Genomic DNA, 25,312 nt, shown 5'->3' on the forward strand with positions numbered 1-25,312 from the left:
ATAAGACTAGAGTATATATTCCTGCTATTGCTACATCCATAAATAATTTCACAGATAGAATTCTCTCTTGGGGCAAAAAATGGGCAGGTACACTAGCTCTTGGTATAATATGCATAATTTGCTTTTCCATTCTTTATAAAAGGCTGTGCCAATCTGATAAACGCCATCAACAACATATGGAAATGGTAAAGCAAGGCATGACAGCCATAGAGTCTGGCAGTTCTCCTACGATTTGGCTAAGTATGCTGGACCGGCAGTCAATGATGGGTAAGATCTGTGGAAATGCATACCAACCTAAGACAGGGCTCTGACGCCTAGAGGTCAGAGTTCCAATGATGGGTAAGGATGTAATTTGCCATGGACAACCTAAGACTGGCAAAGTCCCTTGACGTTTCTTTAAGAAAAAAGGGGGAGCTGTCAGGGTATCCAGAACCTCAGACTCTTTTTAGGCTGTTCTTTAAAGATGGTGACTGGCGACTTGCCAATAAGACTTTTTTGTGAAAAACAAATGGCATCTTATACGGAAGCTTTTATGATTGGTCTGCACTTATGCGTGCTCTGTGCATGATTGCTATGTGCCCCAGCTAACTTACTATCTTGTTCATGCTTTTTCCTCATGGACAGTGTTTTGATTGGCTGCTGTTGTATACATATACTTTGCTGTTATTCTTAGAGAAGAGAGGAGACAAGGAAACTTAGAAGAAGCAAGATGGATTCCATTTAACAATAAAGCTTTGAACCAGGATACGTGTCATGTCTCTCTGCGGGCAGGGAACGCGATATATCATATGGTCTTTTGTGAAAGAATTATTTCACTTATCATAATGTTTTCAAAATTCATGTTTTTTTTTACAGACTGCATTTTGATTCATTGTACACAAATGGAGTACAACATTTCATATCTATGTACATAATGTAGATTCACACCATTAATGTAATCATACAGGTATATAGGGTAATGATGTCTGTCTCAGTTCACTATCTTTCCTGCCTCAACCCCCCATTTTCTTCTATGCAACAAAGTTACTCCATTCCTCTCTTATTGGCCCCCCACCCCCCCATTACATATCATAGTCCACTTATCAAAGAAAACATTTGGCCTGTTTTTTTGGGATTGGCTTATTTCAGTTAGCATGATATTCTTCAAATCCATTCATTTACCTACAAATTTTATTCTTCTTTATGACTGAATACTATTCCATTTTGTATATATACCACAATTTCTTTATACATTCATCTATTGAAGGGCATCTAGTTTGATTCCACCATCTAGCTATTGTGAATTGATCAGTTATAAATGGTGATGTGACTGTGTTACTGTAGCATGCTAATTTTAACTACTTTGTATATAAATGGAGAAGTGGGATAGCTGGGTCAAATTGTGGGTTCATTCTAAGATTTCTGATGAATTTCCATAATGCTAAAATTTATGTTTTAACATGCATAAAACATCATTATTTTAATAATAGTAATATTATTATAAATACAGTAATCCACTATAATAGATATAAAAATCTATTGATTATTACTTGGTTGATATTTGGGCTAGTTCTATTTGTTGGTTATTATAAGTCATGTTACTATGAACAATCATGTACACATTTTTATGGCTACCAATGCCTTCATTTTTCTTTTCCACACACCTAGTAGAATTGCTGAGATATAAGGTAACATGACAATCCTTTTTTGAATGAACAGCCAAATTATCTCTATGTAGTTATAATATTTTATAATCTTATTAGCACTTTGTAAGAGTTTCAATTTCTTCAAATGTATAATCATTTGGATTTTTTATATAAGCCATTCCTGGTAAGTTTAAAGTGGTATATCATGGTTTCCTTTTACATTTCCATGATGACTAATAATGGTGAGTACTATTTCATGTGCTTACTGACCATTTACACAACTCTTATACATAAATGTCTATTCAAATTTATTGGGCATATTGAGAATTTTTATTACTCAGTTTTTTTTAAATACTCAGAATGGAAGTCCCTTGTTCAATATGTAATTTGAAAATATTTTTTATATTCAGTGAGTTGTCTTTTTAAATTTTCTTGATATCTTTTACTTTTTAATTTTTTTGGTTATTGATGGACCTTCATTTATCTATATGTGATGCTGAGGATGGAACCCAATGCCTCACACATGCTAGGCACTCTTCCCCTGAGCTACAACCACAGATCTTGATATCTTTTGAAACACAGAATATTCTTATTTTCAAAGGTCCCATTATTCTGTTAGTTTTTTCTTTAGTTGCTTATGCTTTTAGTTATACTTAAGAAAACACTGCCAAATTCAAGGTCACAAAGATTTACTTACATGTTTTCTTCCAAATTTTATACATTAACCTCTTTACACATTGAGACATTTGATGAATTTCAGTAGGTTTTTAATATATGGTTTAAGGCAGGAGTGCAACATCATTCTTTGTATGCAGTTACCCAGCTGTCTCAGCAGCATTATTTGAAAATCTATTCCCTTCTCACTGAACACTTTTAGTACTATGGCAAAAATAAATTTGTAAACATGAAGGTTCATTGCTGACTTTGGTTCTAGTCCACTGATCAGTATGTCCAACTTCAAGCCAGTACCACTCTATTCACTACTATAGTGCTATAGTTAACTTTAAAAATAGTAAGAAAGTATACTTCTTTTCTAAACTTGATGCTAATATTCTGGGTCAACAACAATTCAATATGAATTTCAGGACTGCCCTTTCAATTTCTGCAAAGAAGTTAGCTGGGATTTTGATAAAGAATATAATGATGTTGTAGATTAAATTGAGGAGTACTGGCATCTTAAGAATATTGTCTCCCTGATCATGTCTGTTCATTATTTAGATATTTTTTTTATTTTAACCAGAGTTTAGGACTTTTAATTTTTCCTAAAGTCACTGAAGCAAAACTCATAAAACATTCTGCTTTCCTTTACACCCCTCCCAATGCAAACAAAAAAATTATTTGTAGGAAAAAAAAACAGCTTGTACATGGGATGAAACAATATAAATTCAAAACTTACATATAAGGTTTAATTTCTTTAATAATCCTCTATGGTTTTCAGAGTACATGCTTTGCACCAAAATTACAATACAGCTACTTACTATATTTGTTCATATATTTACCTTTACCAGAGAATTTTGTTTTCATATGGCTTTATATTTGATGTCTAATGTACTTACATTTCAACTTGAAGGATTTCCTTTAGAACTTCTTGTAGGGCAGTTCTAATGTTTTTGTTTATCCAAGAAAGACTTTCTCCTTTATTTCTGCAAAACACCTTCATTGAATAAAGTACACTTTGACAGTTTTTTTTTTTTTTTTTTTTTTTTTTTTACTTTCACTTCGAATGTGCTATTCTATTGTATTCTGGCTTGCAAGGACTTTGCTGAAAATCTGATAAAATCCTTACCCAAATTTCTTTGTGTGTGACAAGCTGCTTTATTCCTGCAACTTTGTCTTTGACTTTTACGATTCTTTTGTCTTTGACTTGAAAATTTGATTGTATTGTGTTTTGATATAGTTCTCTGGATTTCTTAACTAGAGTTTCTTTAGCTTCTTGAATTTGGATGCCTATTTCTTTTCTCAGAAAAAGCACTCCTCAGCCATTAGTTCTACAACTAAGCTCTCTGCCCCTTCTTCCTCTCTCTTCTTTTTTGTGACTCCCATAATGTGTGCATTGGTTCACATGATGGTATCCCATGAGTCCTTTAAGTTCTCTTCAGTTTTTTCTTTTGCTGTTCTTAAATGATTTTAAATGACCTGTCTTCAAGTTTCCTGATGCTTTCTTTTGTTTGATCAAGGCTAATAGTGAATTTTTCAGATCAGACATTGTATTTCTATTATGTTCAGATATGCAGTATCCCCCCCAAAAAATCATGTGTAAGGCAATACAGGTAAGTTTACCAATGGGTTTTAAAAGCATTAACCTAATCCTCTTGAATGGATTAACTGGGTGGTGATTGTAGGCACTTAGGATGTGGCTGGAGGAGGTAGGTAACTGGTGGTTTTTCTTTAGGGTATATTTTCCCCCCGGTGAGTGGAGCTATCTCTGCTTTCTGATTGTTATGTACTGAGCAGTTTGTCTACTCCACACCCTTCCACCATGATGTTCTGCTTTACCTCAGACCCAGAACAATGAAGTTAGCTAACTGTGAATTGAGACATCTGAAAACTTTGAGTACCAAATAAAATTTTCCTCCTCTAAAATTGTTCATCAGGACTTTTGGTCACAGTGGTAAAAAAGTTGACTGAAACAGATCCTTTCTTATAATTTCCATCCTTTTGCTGATACTCACTTTGCTCATACATCATTTTCCCAATTTTGTTTTGTCTGTGTTCTCTTTTGATCCACTGAGTATCTTTAAAACAGTTTTAAAATCTTCAGAAACTTCAGAGATCTGCATTTCCTCAAGGTCAGTATCTGGAATGTGGTTTTTGTTCAATTGATTGAACTAATGTCCTTGTTTCTTTGGATGACTTGTGATTCTCACCAACCCCAATGCACTACCACCAGTTTGGGCATTTGAAAAACAACCACCTTTCCAAGTCTATACAAATAGCTTCATGCAGGGAAGAATTTCATCAATCAGCCTGACTAGAGACTGTAAGACCTCTCAGGTTTTTCTGAGAGATGTGTCTTCACTAGGCCTATATACTTTATATTGTCTTGAATTCCTCAGTCTTTCTTGTTTCTTCTCAGAAGCCCATAATTCTTCTGACTTCTTTGTGCAAAAATACACATCTCTGAAGCTCTAACTTGGTATGGCATTCACCTGTTTTGTGCAACTTCCAAACTATGCCATCATTTTTTTCAGCAAGACAAAATCCAACAAGCAAGACAAGACACCAGTACTGTGAGCAGCCTCCAGATAAGTCAAAACATTGACTGCACAGTCCATAATTTTGCTTCCATTCCAAAGGAGGATCTGGGATATGGGAGATTCTTCCTGGTTGCATTTGTACTGTAGGGAGGGGTGGGACATGGACATGCAAAATGCCACAATTTTTCCTGTTCCTTTTTTGGCTGCACATTGACCTGTTTGTGACAGCATTTTAACTGGTCTCTGGAGTCCTCACAAACATGTCCTGGTCTACATATTATAGTTAATTTGGTGTTTCTAGGGGATTATAAGGGTTTGGATATTCCTAGATTAACATCTTGATGCATAGTTCTATGACCACAATTTTGTAACCATTAGTTGTAATGCATCTATTCTTTTCAGACTCTAATTCATGCTACTACATTTTTCCATTCTCAATTTCTTTGGAAATATCCCACTCATCTATTTTTGAATCACACAAGAAAATTAAGCTTTGTAAGACATATCTAGTCTGATCATCTATCTAATTGACCACATTTAGTTCCCAGAGGCTTTTTGTATTTTATGTATTAAACCCATACTTAAATGATAATGGGTCACAACTGTGGTAAAATACATAACAAAATGTGTCAGAAGGATCCAAAGGATCAGCTGGTAGAGTGCTTGCCTCACAATCACAAGGCCCTGAGTTCAATCACCAGTACTGCAAAAAAAAAAAAAGATTACTCTTTGAAATTACTTTTGAGTTATAGTAGTATTCTTATAATAAATATAAGACTCACCAAAGTGGTTTATGCTTTACTCTTGTTATTCTCATACCAAAGAAAAAAAGTTTTTTTTTTTTTTAAATGATCGCATTATTTTAAAATCAGATGTTGGTCATAAGTATTCAATTCACTAATTCATTAATTTTGTACTATTTACCCTTTTCTTATTCTATTAATACTTTCCTTAGCTTTAAGATTGCTTTACCTTTATTAACATATTAGTAAGGTGAAACATTTTTTTTTTTTTAAATGAGCACAAGTCTAATCTATTTGGGAGCCATTCTAACATGGAGTAAGGTGGAAGACAAAGACTTATATCAGTTTAGGTTGGGCTCTTCACAAATAACAATACAACATTACATCTGAAACATGAATCAAAGAAACGCTAAAGAGATTTTAGATCCTTTTTTGTTGGAAAGTGGCAAAATGTTTGCATATTTTACAAAATCTCCCTTTAAATAGATCAGGCTCTCATTATCTTCTTAAAGTACATTTAAAATTTTACCCCAGTGTAAAAAGTAACATAAAATTTTACATACATCTTATTGAAAACAGGTTCAGTTACAGAATATTAAATGATATAAATTTCCAATTTTTTTATTTCTATATGATTTAAAATTACCAATTTAGACAACTTCAGTTTGGAGGACACCAGCTTGGTAAAGTACTCTTCCAATCTTTATATTTATAATGTATATCTTAGAAGAACATGAGTATACTTAATATAAAAAGAACTAATAGTTAGTGTCACCATTATATAGATGTTCTTAACTAGGTTTAATTTTCACAGTAAAATTCAGAATCCACAAATATTTACAACCTTGCAGAGTTTAGCAGTACTAGTAAAAATAAGTGATAACCTTAAATCTCTTATACATTTGGGAACAGTGTTAATAATTCAAATTAGACTTAGTCAAAGCAGACAGATACAGGCAAGTTTTATAAATGTCAGTGTTGCTCTATGCCAGGTGTAAGGTATAAAAGATAGCACTTACTGGTTAAATCTACATAAAATTTTATTTTTAATTTTTTTAGAATATTTTGATAAGGCTCAGTCCAATATATTTATTTTCAGATATATATGTATTTCTATTCAGGTATATTTTTAAATAAAATAATCTATGCTCAGCAAAAATTACAAATCCCAATGAAGTCAAGACAACCTAGATGTCCTTCAATTGATGAATACATAAAGAAACTGTGGTAAATATGTACAATGGAATATTACTCAGTCATAAAGAATAATATAATTATGGCATTTTCAGCTAAATGGATGAAATTGGAGAATATCATGATAAGGGAGATAAGCCAATCTCAAACAACCAAAGAACAAATGATCTTGCTGATAAGCAGATGATGACACATAATGGGGGGTGAGAGGGAGGCAAGAATGGAGGAAGGAGGGACTGTATAGAGGGAAAAGAGGGGTGGGAGGCATGGGGACAAAGGAAAAAATAACAGAATGAATCAAACAGCATTACCCTATGTAAATGTATGATTACACAAATGGTACAACTTTACTTCATGTAGAACCAGATAAACAACATGTTTCCTATTTGTTTTCAATGAAAATAAATAAAAAAGAATATCTTTAAAGATAACCAAGAAAATTCCAAGTTATATGTTATGACAGCATGGCAGAAGAAATGTCAGAAAGGGAGTTCAGAAAGTAAATAATCAAAATGATCAGGGAAGCATATGAGGAGGTGAAAGAGCAAATGCAGACACTGAAGGATGAGATGAAAGGGCAAATGAAGGCATTGAATGATTACACCAATCGACAGATAAAAGAGAAAATACAGGAAGCAAAAGATCATTTCAATAGAGTTAGAAATATTGAAAAAATACCAAACTGACATCCTTGAAAAGAAGAAAACTATAAACCAAATTAAAAACTCCATAGAAATCATAACCAATAAGATAGAACACTTGGGAAGACAGAACCTTAGATATTGAAGAAAAAGTACTTAATCTTGGAAACAAAGTTGACCAAACAGAGAAGATGGTAGGAAATCATGAATGGAATCTACAAGAACTATGGGATATCATGAAAAGGCCAAATTTAAGAATTATCAGAATTGAGGAAGGCTTAGAGAAACAAATGAAAGGAATGAACAATCTATTCAATGAAATAAAATTATAAAATTTCCCAAATCTGAAGAATGAAATGGAAAATCAAGTACAAGAGGCTTATAGGACTCCAAATACACAAAATTACAATAGACCCACCACAAGGCACATTATAATGAAAATAACTAATATACAAAATAAAGACAGAATTTTAAAGGCTCAAGAGAAAAGAATAAAATTACATTCAGGGGGAAACCAACAAGTATATCAGCAGATTTTTCAATCCAAACCTTAAAGTTAGAAGGGACTGGAACAACATTTTTCAAGCTCTGAAAGAAAATGGATGCCAACCAAGAATCTTATACCCTGCAAAACTTACCTTCAAATTTGATGATGAAATAAAATCCTTCCATGATAAACAAAAGTTAAAAGAATTTACAAAAAGAAAACTGGCATTACAAAACATTCTCAGCAAAATATTCCATGAGAAAATATAAAAAAACAACAATGTAAATCAGCAAAGAGAGGAACTACCCTAAAGGAACATCCAAATAAAGGAGAAATCAAGTCTTGTCAAAAAAAATGAGCCAAATGACCTGGAATACAAATCATATCTCAATAATAACACTGAATGTTAATGGCCTGAATTCATCAATCAAAAGACATAGACTGACAGATTATATTAAAAAGAAAGATCCAACAATTTGCTGCCTGCACAAGACTCATCTCATAAAAGAGATTCCAACAGACTAAAGGTGAAAGAATGAGGTAAAACATACCATGTACATGGACACAGCAAAAAAGCCAGAGTATCCATCCTCATATCAGATAATGTGGACTTCAAGCCAAAGTTAGTCAGAAGGGATAAAGGAGGACATTTTATACTGCTTAAGGGAAGCATAAATCAGCAAGACATAACAGTCATAAATAACTATGCCACAAAGAGTGGCTCATCCATGTATATTAAAGAAATCTTTCTCAATGCCACAAATCAAATAGACCACAAAACAATAATACTACGTGATTTTAACACATCTCTCTCACCACTGGACTGATCCTCCAAACAAAAATTGAACAAAGAAACCATAGATCTCAAAAACAATCAATAATTTAGACTTAATGGACATTTATAGAATATACCATCCAAAAAAGAGCAAATACACTTTCTTCTCAGCATCACATGGATCTTTCTCTAAAATAGACCATATATTATGCCACAAAGCTACTGTTAACAAATACAAGAAGATAGAGATAGTACCTTGTATTCTATCAGATCATAATGGACTGAAATTAGAAATAAATGACAGAGTAAAAAACAGAAACTACTCAAAAACCTAGAGAATAAATAATATGCTATTGTATGACGAATGGATAACAGAAGATATCAGGAAGGAAATATAAAAAAATTCTTAGAGGTAAATGAGAAGCAAGATACAACATATCAAAATCTCTGGGACACTATGAAAGTAGTTCTTAGAGGAAAATTTATTACATGGAGTACATTCAATAAAAGAAGAAAAAATTCAACAATTAAATGCCCTAACACTATGACTCAAAGCCCTAGAAAAAGAAGAACAGAGCAACACCAAAAGTAGCAGAAGACAGGAAATAGTTAAAATCAGACCTGAAATCAATGAAATTGAAACAAAAGAAACAATTGAAAAAATTGACAAAATAAATAGTTGGTTCTTTGAAAAAGTAAACTAAATTGATAAACCCTTAGCCACACTAACAAAAGAAGAAGAGAGAAACCCAAATTACTAAAATTCAGAATGAACAAGGAAATATCACAACAGACACTATTGAAATACAAAACATAATTAAAAGCTATTTTGAAAACCTATACTCCAAAAAAATAGAAAATCTTGAAGACATCACCAGCTTTCTAGAGACATATGAATTACCTAAACTGAACGAGGAGGTCATACACAATTTAAATAGATCAATTTCAAGTAATGAAATAGAAGAAGTCATCAAAAGCCTAACAACAAAGAAAAGTCTGGGACCAGATGGGTTATCAGCTGAGTTCTACAAAACCTTTATAGAAAAGCTCATTCCAATACTTCTCAAAGTATTTCATGAAACAGAAGAAGAGGGAACCCTCCCAAACTCATTCTATGACGCCAATATTACCCTGATACCTAAACCAGACAGAGACACATTGAGGAAAGAAAATTTCAGACCAATATCCTTAATGAACATTGATGCAAAAATTCTCAACAAAATCTTAGCAAATTGCATACAAAAATATATTAAAAAGATAGTGCACCACGTTCAAGTGAGTTTTATCCCAGGGATGCAAGGTGGGTTCAACATCTCGAAATCAATAAATGTAATTCACCATATCAACAGACTTAAATTCAAGAATCACATGATTATTTTGATAGATGCAGAGAAAGCATTTCATAAAATACTGCATTCCTTCATGCTCAAAACACTGGAAAAATAGTAATAGTAGGAACATTCCTTAACATTGTAAAGGTCATCTATGCTAAGCCCATGGCCGATATCGTTCTAAATGGTGAAAAACTGAAAGCATTCCCCCCCAAAACTGGAAAAAGGCAGGGATGCCCTCTCTCACCACTTGTTTTCAACATTGTCCCTGAAACTCTACCCAGAGCAACTAGACAGACCAAGGAAATTAAAGTGATATGAATAGGAAAAGAAGAACTCAAACTATCCCTGTTTGCTGATGACATGAATATATATTTAGAGGAACCAGAAACGTCCAGCAGAAAACTTTTATAACTCATAAGTGAATTCAGTAAAGTAGCAGGATATAAGATTAATGCTCATAAAACCAATGCATTTTTATACATAATTGATGAATCTTCAGAAATAGAAGTTAGGAAAACTACCCCATTCACAATAGCTTTTAAAAAAATAAACTACTTGGGAATCAATCTAACAAAAGAGGTGAAAGACCTCCACAATGAGAATTACAACACACTAAAGAAAGAAATTAAAGAAAAACTTAGAAGATGGAAAGATCTCCCATGTTCTTGGATAGGCAGAACTAATATTCTCAAAGTGGCCATACTACCAAAAGTGCTATACAGATTCAATGCTATTCCAATTAAAATCCCAATGATGTACCATACAGAAATAGAGCAAGTGATCATGAAATTCATCTGGAAGAATAAGAAACCAAGAATATCTAAAGTCATCCTTAGCAGGAAGAGTGAAGCAGGGACTTTTTCAATACCAGAACTTCAACTATACTACAAATCATTAGTAACAAAAATGGCATGGTATTGGCACCAAAATAGACAGGTAGATCAATGGTACAGAATAGAGGACATGGACACAAACCCAAGGAAATACAATTTTCTCATACTAGACAAAGATTCCAAAAATATGCAATGGAGAAAAGATAGTCTCTTCAACAAATGATACTGGGAAAACTGGAAATCCATATGCAACAGAAAAAAATTAAACCCCTATTATTCACTCTGCAAAAAATTGAACTCACAATGGATCAAGTACCTTGAAATCAAACCAGAGACCCTGCAGCTTATAGAAGAAAAAGTAGGTCCAAATCTTCAAATTGTTGGCTTAGGATCAGACTTCCTTAACAGGTCACCCATAGCTGAAGAAATAAAAGCAAGAATCAATAACTGGGACAGATTCAAACTAAATAGCTTTCTCTCAGCAAAGGAAACTATCAGCAATGTGAAGAGAGAGCCTACAGAGTGGGAGAATATCTTTTCCATTCATACTTCAGATAGAGCACTAATTTCCAGAATATATAAAGAACACAACAAACTCTACACCAAGAATACAAATAACCGAATCAACAAATGGGCTAAGGATATGAACAGACACTTCAAAGAAGAAGATCTAAAAGCAATCAACAAAATATGAAAGAATGTTCAACATCTCTAGTAATAAGAGAAATGCAAATCAAAACTACCCTAAGATTCCATCTCACCCCAATTAGAATGGTGATTATCAAGAATACAAGCAACAATATATGTTGGAGAGGATATGGGAAAAAATATATACTCATACATTGCTGGTGGGGCTTCAAATTAGTGCAGCCATTCTGGAAAGCTTTGTGGAAATGCCTTAGTAAAGTTGGAATGGAACCATCATTTGACCCAGCTCTCCCACTCCTCGGCCAATACCCAAAGGACTTAAAATCAGCATACTACAGAGATACAGCCACAACAATGTTCATAGCTGCTCAATTCACAATAGCCAGATTGTGGAACCAACCTAGATGCCCCTCGATTAATGAATGGATAAAGAAACTGTGGTTACTCAGCCATAAAGAATAATAAAATTATGGCATTTGCAGGCAAATGGATGTTGGAGAATATGCTAATTGAGATAAGCTAATCTCAAATAACTAAAGGATGAATGATCTCACTGATAAGCAGATGATGACACATATAGGGGGTGTGAAGGGTGCAGGAATGGAGAAAGGAGGAACTCTATAGAGGGATAAGAAGGGTGGGATGGATGGGGGGAGAATACAATATCAGAATGAATCAAAAATTATTACCCTAAGTAAATGTATGATTACACAAATGGTATGCCTCTACTTCATGTACAGAGAAACAAGAAGTATCCCATATTTTTACTATAAAAATGAATTTAATTAAAAAGGAGTTCTTTCTCCTTGATTTTAGAATCCTCTTGAAAATAAATCTTTATAGCCCTTCATGACAAAAGACCAGGTAGGTTCTAGTAGGTTCTGAATTCTAAAATTTTGGAAAGGAATAATTATCCACACAACTATATATTTATAAATCTAATATATAATTATTTCACCACTAATGCCTAATCTCTACTTTTGAAAAGATAAATTCCTATCACATTCAGAAAAATATAAGTGTGAATTAGTTTGATAGGGTCCAAAATGAAACTTTTTGAGGTGACTATTACTATGGTCATTTTTCTATCAAATCTACTTTCAATATTTTTCACTTATATGATATCCAAGGCTTTTCCTTATCCAATTCAAATCTACTGAACCATATATTTCAAATTTAATCATCAAAACTTTACACAATTTAATATCATTTTGCTGAGAAGAAGATTTGAGTAATGGCTTTTCACCATCCATATCAAATTCTTCATATTTTACTTTGCTAAGATGATGGTGTGAAATCCAGTCCATGAAGACCATTAGAAGTTCATATACTGCCAATTAAGTGATACCTATATGTGAAAAATTAAATCAAACAATTATGTCAATTTATAATCTCATCAAAGTTATAGAAGAATTCACCTAATATGCTTTTAGCATATTTTAGATATTTTTTTAAGGACAGAGCTTCTCCAAACAAGTAAAAAAATTCCAAATCAAATCTCGCCAACTAATATTGAAAACATTAATGCTGGCTAAGATAAGCAAAAAACTCATAAAAATGAAGGTAAAAAACTGAACTTTATTAACAAAATAAGGAATTTTCATGAATGTTCTTGATTCAAGTTTGATAAGACAGAAATGTAAAATTGGCTTTAACTCTACAGTATAAATCATCATATATCTAAGAGACTCTAAAAAATCTGAAGGTTTTCAAAGGTAAAGAAATTTCACTATAGGAATTCATATTTTCTTCTTTCCAACAAAGTTACTATCTTTATACTATAAATTCTATTAACATGATATGCAAAATTATAAGGTCATTATTAACAATAAGATCTTATGATTTGAGTTACTGTACCTGAAACACTGCTAAAATATTTTGTTTTTGCAAATAAAAATGTAGTAGCAATATTCTAGAGATATCTGTCTCTAAAAGAATACCAAAAAGAATGCTTGCCAAATGAAAGAAAAAGACTTGAGGACAAAATAAATTTTTCTCTGAGGAAATTTTCAGTCACATCATACCTTAGAAGTTTTAGAAACTGGTACTTTTTCTTATTTTATGCTTTTCATTTCATGAGCAACATGGGAATCTTCTTTCAATCTCTTGATGTCATAAATTCATACTTCCTCTGCAATAGTACATCTCCACATATTAAAGAATGGTGTATGAAAAGTAAATAAATCCAAATGTAATTATTTTGTGAGGAGCAATCTACCTGTAAGTTTTTGAGATGAGCTTGAACTCTTTTTGCCTGAAGTTTTGTCTTCCTGTTTTCTTCACTTACTTTATTTAACTAGGGAGAAAAAAGCTAAATATTTCAAATATAAACTAAAACCTTTTTCATATTAAAAAAAGTTTCTCAATCTGGTGTACTTAACCAAACAATGTAGCAAAACAGAGGCAGCATTCATGATTAAGTAGGTCACAGCTAAAAATCACCATATTCTCCTAAACATTAGTACTGTCCAGAAAAGTTTCCTTCATTCTATGAAAAATTTGCAAGGTCCCTAACATCTTAAAGGCATTTATTGTAATTAGAAATGTTTTTCAAGTAAAATTTATATTGAACAACTATATACCATGAATACCCAGATTATAACATGTATCTAATAAAAGGGAAGAACTGAAATGTATACAACAATGAGTCTTTCATTAATGAACATAACATACCCTTCAAATTAGGTTTTATTTTTTAATTTACTGTTTGTAGCTTTGAGGATAGATGTCCTACACATCTTTCTTTAGCTTTATTCCTGGGTAGTCAATTCTTTTTTTATGATACTACATATGGGACCTTTCAGTAAATAGCACTTAATATTTCATTCTTGCTGTTGGCACATAGAAATACACTTGATTTTCATATGGTAATCTTACTTCTAGAGTCTGATAAATTTTCTTATTCTTTCAGAGTTTGTCTATATACTTCTTTGGATATCTATGTAATGTATGTAAGTATATAATCATATCATCTGTGAATCACTAATTTTTTTTTTCTTTCCAATCCTTTCTTCTCTTTACTGGTTCAACAAGAACATCATAAAGTGTTCAACAAAGTGTTAACAGCAATCACCTTTATTTTATTCTCATTTCATAAAACAAGATCTCAATAATAATTTACCATTAGGTATTATTTTGTTGTTGGATTTTTTGTAGGCACTGTGTGAGAACTTAAGAAATTCCCTTCTATTACCATTTGATGTTGCTGAATTTCATATCAATTGAAATTATCATATGATTTTTCTCCTTTAATCAGATGTTAATTTTCAAGTGTTAAACCACCCATGTGTTCTTGAACTAAATACCATTTAACTGTATTATTCTTTGTATGACTGCATTAAGCTTTGCTAATTTAAAAAACCCAGGGCCTTGTGCTTGCCAGTCAGGCACTCTACCAACTGAGTTATATCCCCAGGACTGTGTGTATATTCTTAAGAGATTAGTTCCATTTTCTTTCCTTCTTATAATGTCAAGATTTAGATTGAAGGCTGTGCTGGCTTTATAATTAAGGAAAATTGTCTCTCTTCTTATTCTAGGTTTAAGATAAGTGGTATTTCTTCCTTAAAAGCCAAACTTTGGTTTTACAGCTTTTTAATTCTTTCCCCTCTAACCTACATCTAAAGTTTCCAGCAGTTTTAAAGTAGTGTGCCTATGTATGATTTCTTTAAAATTTATCCTTGTCAGTAGTAACAGTTTCTTGAATCTTTCACCAGTTTTGGAAAATTCTGGGCTATCATATTTAGCTTTTGCCCTATTCTCTTGTACTTCTCTTCCTGGAATTCTCATATGTTAAACTTAACTATGTCCCATATATGTCCATTCAAATTTTCTATTCTTTCTTTACTTAATGCTTCAATTTGAAGTCTTTTTGTGAAAAGGTTCCTGTTCCCTAATCCTACCTACATCTGTGTCTCATCTATTAGGTGTGTAATTACAGTTAAATAGTAAGAATTAAAGTCAGAAATCAGTGTCTAAAATTTAATTATTTCAGCTTATCAGGATTTTTCTTTCACTTATTTTTAATCTAGTGATGTAGTAACTACAAAAAAATTCAAAATTTTAATAAAATTTTAGAGCTGGACACAGTGGCAGTCCCAGCTCACTCAGAAGGCTGAGACAAGCAGATCATGAATTTCAGACTAATCTGGGAAACAGGAAGACTTCTGTCATAAAGAATATAGAAAAAATTTAAATTTTCAAGTGTATAACTTGCTTTCAAATAAAGAAGAAAGGGATACAAGAGCAGTTTAAGACTATTTTATTTATATTTGTGTTTCAAAATAAAATTAACATAAATCCAATCAAAATTTTCTCTAGCCAAAATGTTCTAATATTGACTTATTTATTATATAAAAATATAATTTTTAGAAGTTCTTATTACTAAAATATATTAAAATAGATGTTACTTGTTTTTCTTAAGTTATCATTCAATTATTTCAATGCATCAAAAGGATCTTAGTCTCTTGCTTTCATTATTCCTTTTCTTAAGAATTTCACTTATGTATTCAACTTCTGCATCATGTTGCTAAGAAGGAAAAAATACAATCTAATAATCAGATAAGGAACTCATATCACTAATGCTACTGAACATAAATTAACTAAAAGTAGAACACATTAAGTCACAAAAAATGTTATTCAGTGGATTTAAGCATAGATAAATATTGTGGCAAATAATTTATAAAAATTGTGAAATAAGCCAAATTAACAGTAAAATATCAAAAATATTTGTGAAAGACCCAAACATATTATCATATAAATTAAGTAGAAATAAGTCTATTTTTTTATTCTGCTAAGAGAAATTCACCCAAAGTCATCAATGTATATTCTTTTTCATATCAAAGAATAATAAAACAACAAAGTATTTGTGATTTTTTTCAGGAGACTAACAGGCAATTCTTAGCTTTATAGATTAACATGTAAATTTTACCTAGTGTGTTACCATAAAGTAGCTAAAATTTTATGTCAGTTTTACACTTCAATGTTAAATACATATTTTCTTTGAGCCCTATTTCTCTCCTGAATCAGTTTCAGAAATGATAAAAATCAACTTTCCTGTAATTAAATTTAAATAGGATAAAATGTTTTAGGTTTAAGATATAAAATTCTTTCATTTATTCATAAAATATCAAAACAAGCAATTATCTACAGGAAATCAAGAAAATAAATTTCCTTCTAAGTAATTATATAAATATGATTAAAATAAAGCAGTTATGTTTATAATTAAAAAATAGTAGAAAAATCTAAAGAGAGAAACAAGAATAAACTTAGCATGGAGAGATCTGTGAATTTAAACATTTTTTCCTTAGCCCTATGAAAAAATCCAAAAAAAATTACTTTCATGTAATTTTAATACTATATTAAGTGATCCCTTAAATAACTGAGGATACAGTCATATGTAGCTACTTTAAAACTAGTTTAATATTTCCATTATCTAATTTTTTTACATCCAAATAAGATATGCCAGAATAAACCCACTACACTCTGTTTTTCCTACTGATGTTCACTAAAAACCCTAGACATAGCAGATAGCAGCTACTGATGGCTATGAAAAGTAAATAAGAGTCAGGAATTAGAAGAGGGATTAAAAATTTGGAGAAACAATGTTAAAGGGGTGAAGTTTCCTGTTTCATTGGTTTGTTTCTACTTTTTCTCTCAAACTTCTGCCCCAGGGTGGAAAACTGGATGGAAGTAGAGCTTTCTACTTTCCTAAGAGCTCTGAGCTAAAGACAGTCAAAGAAATCAGGAAGATGGGACCTTGTGATCTGGATTGTGGGGAAAATATTGGAGAAGAAATCTCAAAGCATCCTCTCAATTTGGTGTACATTAAGATGTACAAATTGGGTTCATCTCTGAGTTGTCCAGACACAGGACAAAACAAGCACAGCAGGCCAAAGGCTTGTAGTGCTGAAGTAAGATTTTAAACTGTTGCCAAGTCTCAAACTATCCTCTAAGTGGCATGTGCACAAGACAATTATGAAGCAAAACTGCAAAGGCTCTGAAAAACAAACTGAAATGAGAATCATAGCCTATAGAAGATCAGGAAGAGCTAAGGCCTTAATGTCACTGGGCTGAATAAATGCTTTAAGTAAACAATATTCTCCAGAGGATTCTAAAAGGCACAGAATCTATACAACATGTTTCAAATACAATCCAAATGTCACTGGACATGCAAAGACCTGAGAAATGTAATGAGGTTTCAAGAAAAAGTATAATCAACAGATGCCAATCCTGAGATGATCCAGATGCTCAATTTTTAAGCATATTCTATGAGGTAAATGTAAATGTGAAAGTAAATGTAAAGACAGAAATTGTTATGAGCAAATAAATTAAAGAAAATAATTGGCAGTTTTAGAACTTCAAAATGTCAGAAATAAATAATCACTAAATGAGCTTGATTTAGTCAGGTATTTCACAGCTGTGATCAAAGACCTGACAAGAACAATTTCAGAGCCAAAATGTGTTTGCGGCTCCTGGTTTCAGAGGTCTCAGTCCATAGTTGGCTGACTTCTTTGCTGGACCTGAGGTGAGGCAGAACATCATGGTGGAAAGGAGTGGCAGAGGAAAGCATCACAGCACCTGATACCGGGAAGCAATGAAAGATCAAACCCAACTATGTTTCTTCACCAGCCACACCATACCTGTCTATAGTTACTACCCAGTTAAAAACTATCAATGGATTAATATGCTGATTAAGTTAATGTTTTTGTAACTCAATGATTTTACCTCTAAACTTTCTTACACTGTCTCAGATATGAGTTTTTAGGAGACACCTCATATTTAAACCATAAAAAGGTTCAATAGCAACATGGAGATGAAAAAGAAAAACAGTGAACTAAAAGACATATTAATAGAAATTATCCAGTCCAAAGAACACAAAAGAAAAAATATAATGAGGAAAACTGAACATAGCCTCAGAAATCTTCTGGCTAACAGTAAAAGAACGAACATATGTGTCTGGAGACACAGAGAAGAGAAGAGAATTGAAGCATAAAAAATATTTGAAGAAATAGTTGCTGCAAATTTCCCAAATGTGGCAAAAGACATAAATTTACAAATTCAAGAAAAATAATAAACCACAAGTTGAATAAAGTCAAAGAAAATGATGCCAAGTTGACATCCTAAATGAGCTGCTGCTAAAAATCACAAGTTAAAGAAAAAGCTTGAAATGAACTTATTTACAGAATATTCTGGAAAATACAGAAATAGGGACAGGAAATAGACACATGGTTGTTAAAGGCTAAGGATGGGAAAAGAAATATTTCAAAAGAATACAATAAAATTTTCTGAATGCTGGAATTACATTTTATTGTGAGGATGGTCACAATTACAAAATTAAAAGCATTTTTCAAAACTAATATAAATGTACAACATTGAATTTTACTGTGTAAATTATGTGTATAAGAGATAAGCTATATGACACCAAGAGATATTATAGTACATATGAATATTAAGCAAAGATAAATTATACTAACTATAGTTAGTATAATAGTTGTCAAATTGTACTAACTATATAAAATTCTTGCCAAAAGTATTTGATCCAAGTATCATTGTTAGGAAACATTCAGGCAAATCTAGGATGCAATATATTCATCAACACTGCTGACCTAGACTCCAAAGAAAAGTCCCATGAACAATAAAAATAGTAATGGTTAACTATGTTAGATTCAAAGAAGTCTAAGATAATGCATAGAGTTTGTGTAGGTCCTTGATCAAAAACAACAAAACAAAACAAAACAAAAAAGTAATAAAAGTCATGTTGGAGACCAAATGGGAAAGTGAATATGGACTATATATTAAATTTTATTTTTCAATTAGCATTAATTTTATGATATATAATGCTATACAGAATGTACTTATTCTTAAGAGACACATGCCTAAGTATTTAGGGATACTATATATTGATTTTTCAAGGTAGTTTCAAATCGTTCAGAAAATAAGTTGTGTGTAGATCTGTGTGGGTGTGTGCGTGTGAGAAAAGGAGGGAGAAGGTTAAATGAGAAAATGTGACAAAATGTTAATTATTACACAAATCAAGGAAAAAAGATGTTATATTACTCTAAAAATTATGACTTTATGTGTACCTCCTTTAGATTTTGAAATCTTTTAAGAATCTCTTCTTCAACACCTTTAATTTTATTTAAGGGATTTTCATGTCTGAAAAGCAGTTGTTCTCTTTCAACTAAAAAACATTCTTGCTTTTGAAGTTCTTCAGCAAAATTCTGTTGTGCTGCAGTTTAACACTGATAAAAATACCAGATATGAATGACTTTTAAACAGAACATTCACAAAATCTGCAAATTACATTTTTATCCACTGACACTGTGGTTTAACCAAGTGGTTTTTGAAAATGCATTGGTATGTAAAACAGGGATTACAGTAGTTGCTACACATGGTCCATTATTTTACCTATATCCTCCACTCCCTTACTTTGTTGTTCTTCTATCACCAAGGGCTGAAAGACTCCAGGCCTGGGTTAACACACTTACCATCTTCCCTGTCCTGAGGATAACACCGATTAAAAACCATCAGAGAAAATCCACACACCATGTAAAGTGATTTTGTTTTTTGTTCATGGTCTCAATCCTCTATTAAGTTATCAATGCTATTCAGAAAACTTGCTACATTTTCATGGTCATCTCTTTATTCTGTTCTCCACATGTCTATTTCAAACCTTTTTACTCTTTCCTAATTTTAAACACAACACCTTGAACATTGTCTGTGGATGGCCTGGTAAATTCATAGGGAAGACCACAGAAGGGAACATCAGTTTCATGCCCTTCTCTTTTATACACAGATAGCTTCAGGATCTTATTGCCTTAAGTCCCTTTGTGAAGACTGCTCTGATTATCTCTAAACATTTTCAATCTCTCTTTTCACATCTGAAATAAAATATTTTCTCTTTCCCATATTACCTCCCCAACCAAACCTCCTAAAATATTTTCTACATTTGCTGAAACTTCTTTACCTCCAAGTCATTCCTCAATTGAATTTAATCTGCCTTCAGCCCACACTGCCCTACTAAAATGACTTACCTCTTATGAAATTTAAAGATAACTTCTCAGTTCTTATTTTACTGAATCTCTCAGCAGCATGTTATATGACTATCTCTTTCCTTCAACTTAAAATACTTCCAATGGCTTACATGATATCATGTCCTCCTGGTTTTCTACCACCTTCACTAGTCATTAATTCTCAGTCCCCTTTGTAGGCTCCATGTCTCCACCATCCTGTAACTACTATGGTTGCTCAGGATTTGGGTTTAAGTTACTTTTCTTCTCATTCTTTACATTCTCTGCTTGATTATATCCATTCAATGGCTAAAATTACCATATGTTCCCAACCTGCAACTGTTCATTTGACTGTCTCAAGTGCCAAACTCAAGTCTAAACAGCTTATTTAACATCTCTACCTATATACTTTCAGGTAGCACAAAATAAACATTTCCAAATCTGAATTCAGCTAGACATCACAGAAACATACAAAACAAAGCCACAAAAGATCCAGAAAAATAAAGGATGTGTTTCTCAAAAACAGAAAAATAACTGATGGAAAAGATGTGGGGAAAATTGAAGTCTTGTATACTGCCTAGTGGAAATGTAAAACAGTATGCAAGTTCCTCAAAGAAGTTAAACACAGTTAATCTATGACTTAGCCATTTCACTGTAGATATACACCCAAAAGAAATGGAGTACATGTCCACACAAAATGTAAATACAAATGTTCATAGCAGCATTACTCATGATAGCCAAATAGTGGAAATAAACACAAATGTCCAGAAATTAAAGAGTAAAATAAGAAATGGGATATATCTATATAATGGAATATTACTTAGTAATAAAAAGCATGTGCTAGCCAGGCACCAGGGAACATACACGTAATTATAGCCACTAAGAAAGTTGAGGAAGAAGGATTGTAAATTTAAAGTCAACCTGGTAATTTTGCAAGAACTTGCCTTGAAGTAAAAATAAACAAGTTGGGAATGTAGCTCAGTGATGTAACTCCTCTGGGTTCAATCCCGCAGTACTAAAAGGAAAAGAATAAAAAGCATGGGCTGATACACGGTATAATATGAATTAACCTTAAAAATAGCATGCTAAGAAGTCAGTTATTTTAAAATATCACATATTATATGATTCCAGTATTATGAACGGTTCAGAATAGGCAAACATACAGAAACAGAAAGTAGATTAGTGGTTGCCTAGGGCTGAGGGGAATTTGGAGAACATGAAGAGTAACCTCTAATGTGTTGGGGTTTCTTTTTGGGATAATGAAATATTCTAAAATAATTTACAGTGACAATAGTACAACTCTGTGAATATAATAAAAATTAATTTAACTAGACACTAAAAATTAATTTTTAAGTTATGAATTAAAAAGGAATAAACTAATTTCTTCCTCCAGTTTTCTATATATGCAAAAAGCAGCATGATTTATCCAACTGTCCAAAAATTAAACTTGCATTTTGCCTTTGATAAAACTTCTAGCCTATCTCCTACATCCAAATAATCTCTATGTCCTATGTAACCCACCTTTTAAATATCTCCAGAATTCAACCACTTTTCTGTATCCTTGAGGTGCCCAGTCTAATACAAGATACTTCAGACTAGTAACATTATTTCACACCAACTTCTCTAACCTCTCACACTGATGACAATGTTAAACACTAACACATTTGGATGCTGACTGTCCCCCAAAGGCCCATGTATTAAAGGCATGGTCCACAGAATGACACTAAGTGGGAGGTTGTGGAATCTTTATAAGCTGGGTCCTAAAGAAAGATCTTTAGATCACTGGGTATGTGTCACTGAAGGGGAGAGTGGGAACCTGATGCCTCTGTCCTTTCGATTCCTGGCCATGAGGTGAACAGTGTTTTTTGTCCCATGTTCCTGCCAAATGTACTGTCTTGCTACCAACCCAAAGCAATGAAGCCAATCAATCATGAACTGAAATCTCTAAAACTATGAGCCAAAATAAACTTTTTCCCTTTATAAGTTGATTACCTCTGGTATTGTGTAACAGTGATAAAACAGTAGCACATAGATGACTCCCAAATTAGATAATCACCCACTATCTACTTTCTAATAGCCAGGTTAATGTGTTTTACTACCAAACCTGACTCATTTCAAACAGAAATATTGCTCTTCTTCCTGAAATCCATTCTTTCTCCACAATGTGCAAAACTAGAGATGTGAGAATAAACTTACTTACTTTAATCTTCCTATTCTTTATTGAATTCATCATGCCAAGTCCAGAATATTTTACCTCTACAATAAACTTTATTCTACTCTTCTGCTACCAACTCAGTCCAAGTCACCCTTATTTCTTACCTGGGATTCTGCAGTAGAATGCTCTCTGGTATCTCAATTTATACCCCTGTCCCTCTCTAAGACATTTAAGTAAACACTCATTAGATTTTCCAACTTTCATGCTTTAAAAATCTTCAGAGCTACTTACTACATTTTCTTTGAATAAATATGTTAACGTACCATGCCTCAGGAACTTCTCATACTGGAATGTCTCAGTGTAGAATCTAAATCTTTCACTGGGCTAACATTTACTCATTTTTCAGGATTTAAATTAAATGTTAATTTCTCAGAAAAATCTTACCTCAATCTCCTCCAATCTCAATCAAAATCTCTCTCATCAGGTGCTTACAGTATACATCTATTATTCCTTCATTTAAGTTTATAAAATTATAATTATATGGGTACTTATGACTGCTTCTAATAAGCTACATGTAGCAACAGGTATATATATTTTACTCAACACAAATGCATATTAATAGGTACTCAAATATTTACTGAATACATTAAATCAATAGTGTAACAAAAATGTATATGCTTGGAGGCCACCAATTCCACTTCAAAGCATTTCTGAGTCTGTTGAATAGACATCAAGCTGAAAAAATGTATAGTCAGGAAATTATCACTAAAATTAAATGGTGACAGACATGATCAAGAACTAATGCAGGCATGTGGCCCCTTAAATATTGGGATGAATGTGGGGAGATGACAATTAGTGGGCAAAAGAACAAGAATGAAATGGTGACAACTTGAGGAAAAATACTGTCAAGTTAGAAGCCTTGAATGAGTATGAATAATGACTGTTCAGAGAAATCCATGTATCCTCTCTAAAGGTGCCTGTTTGATGTCTATTCTACCATGGCATAAAAATTGGATCATGTATATGTTCCTATTAAACTTTTGTCAAAAAACTCCTTTTTAATAGTAAAAGCATAAAAAGCACATGCTTAACAACTCTTAACACTACAAAGCAAATTTTAAAGTCAGTCTAAAGATTAAAGAAATCAGATTAATCCCTTGTACTTTACTTTTTAAAAAATATTTTTCTTTATTGTTTACTACAGATGATCTATCCTTGCAACCTTCCTTCTTTTTCATTGTATAGAGTATTATCAAAAGTCTTTCTACTGTCACTTCTTTGATTAAAAAAAAAGTATAAAACAGCTAGCCTCAGTTTTCACTATTTTATTTCCCAGACAGGAAGCTAAATTCACAATATGACAATCACTCCTTTCCAAACGACTCTCATCTCTTAATTCCTTGTACCTGGATTGATCTTTCCATTGTTCTCCTCTCTAAATTGTACCTCTGGGTCAAGGACCAGATTTTATCTTTCTCTAATTTTTTCCTAGTTATTCAGATTAAGAAAAACTTTTTTCTGAAATGCTACATTATTACAACATGAATTAATTTAACAAAATGAACTACTGGTTTTTAAAATATTTGGGATATTTCAAGTGTATAAATTGTTTCCAATGAAAACAATAACAAACAGAAACTATTACATGTGTTTCTTTCTGTACTCCTAGTGGAAATGTGATAAATATATAAATTACATCCTTTAGAAACAAGTACCAAAGAAAAGATAAACTGCAAGAAGGTTCAAAATACATTTTAGTTAGAGTTGGCAAGGAAACTTCTTACTATGTAATACTTAAAACAATGAATCTCAAACACCTAGTTCAAAAAGCACACTTTACCTGCAGATTTGTTTGTGAATAATGGAATGGAATGAGGATAAACGTAGAACATAGGATAATCTGAAGACTAAGACACATGCCCACAGAAAAAAATCACTACTACCAATATTTTTCTTTCATTCTCTATATTTTCTCACTGAACAGTTCCTACAAATTGAGTTTGTTCCCTTCTGACCTTCCCTTAACCCAATTATCTATACTAATTAAAATTGTATTCAAATTTTGCAAATACTTAGTGCCTAGAATATAAATATTTCTGAATTCTCAAATCAGTATTTATATCTTACCTGCAGTTTCAGATGTATTTGAAATAACTCATCATATACATGATTTATCTGATGTGGAGTAAAGTCTGCTTGTTTGACAATTTGGATTTGAACAGCTGACACTTATCAAAGAAGAGTCACTGACATTGCAACATTCAGTCTGAGGTCTTGATGAGGCCCTATCTGTTGGCAGGTCAAATGCAAAGTAATAAATTTTTTATTTTAAACTTTATTATAGCTCCAAATAGTCTCAGAATAACCTTCCAGAAAAATTATTTTAAGTATAAAATTACTGTATTGTGAAAAATTTCAGAAAAGAAAGAAAGAATGTTATAACAAATACAGTAAAATGTTAACATCTAGAAATTTTGGGTTAAAAGTATACAGGAATCCTTCATGCAACTTTCTCTAAGTATGAAATTATTTCAGATTTAATTATTTTCAAATTCATGAGAACAATATGTATTAACTGCCTAGAGTATGAAATGGAATATTACTTCAGAAGCTTAACACATTCTCTTCTCTGTAACTAAACTAAGAAGTCCAAATGCAATGTTAATTATTCC

The 25,312-nt window shown here is 32.2% G+C and overlaps 1 pseudogene; it reads right to left on the minus strand.

Annotated features, from left to right (window-relative positions):
• Positions 1-12,577: 12,577 nt before the first annotated feature.
• The window catches only part of LOC124975289 (coiled-coil domain-containing protein 138-like), a 38,531-nt pseudogene continuing 25,796 nt past the window's right edge, over positions 12,578-25,312 (minus strand).

The sequence above is a fragment of the Sciurus carolinensis genome, unplaced genomic scaffold (assembly GCF_902686445.1).
Source record: "Sciurus carolinensis unplaced genomic scaffold, mSciCar1.2, whole genome shotgun sequence".
NCBI classification, from domain to species: Eukaryota; Metazoa; Chordata; class Mammalia; order Rodentia; family Sciuridae; genus Sciurus; species Sciurus carolinensis.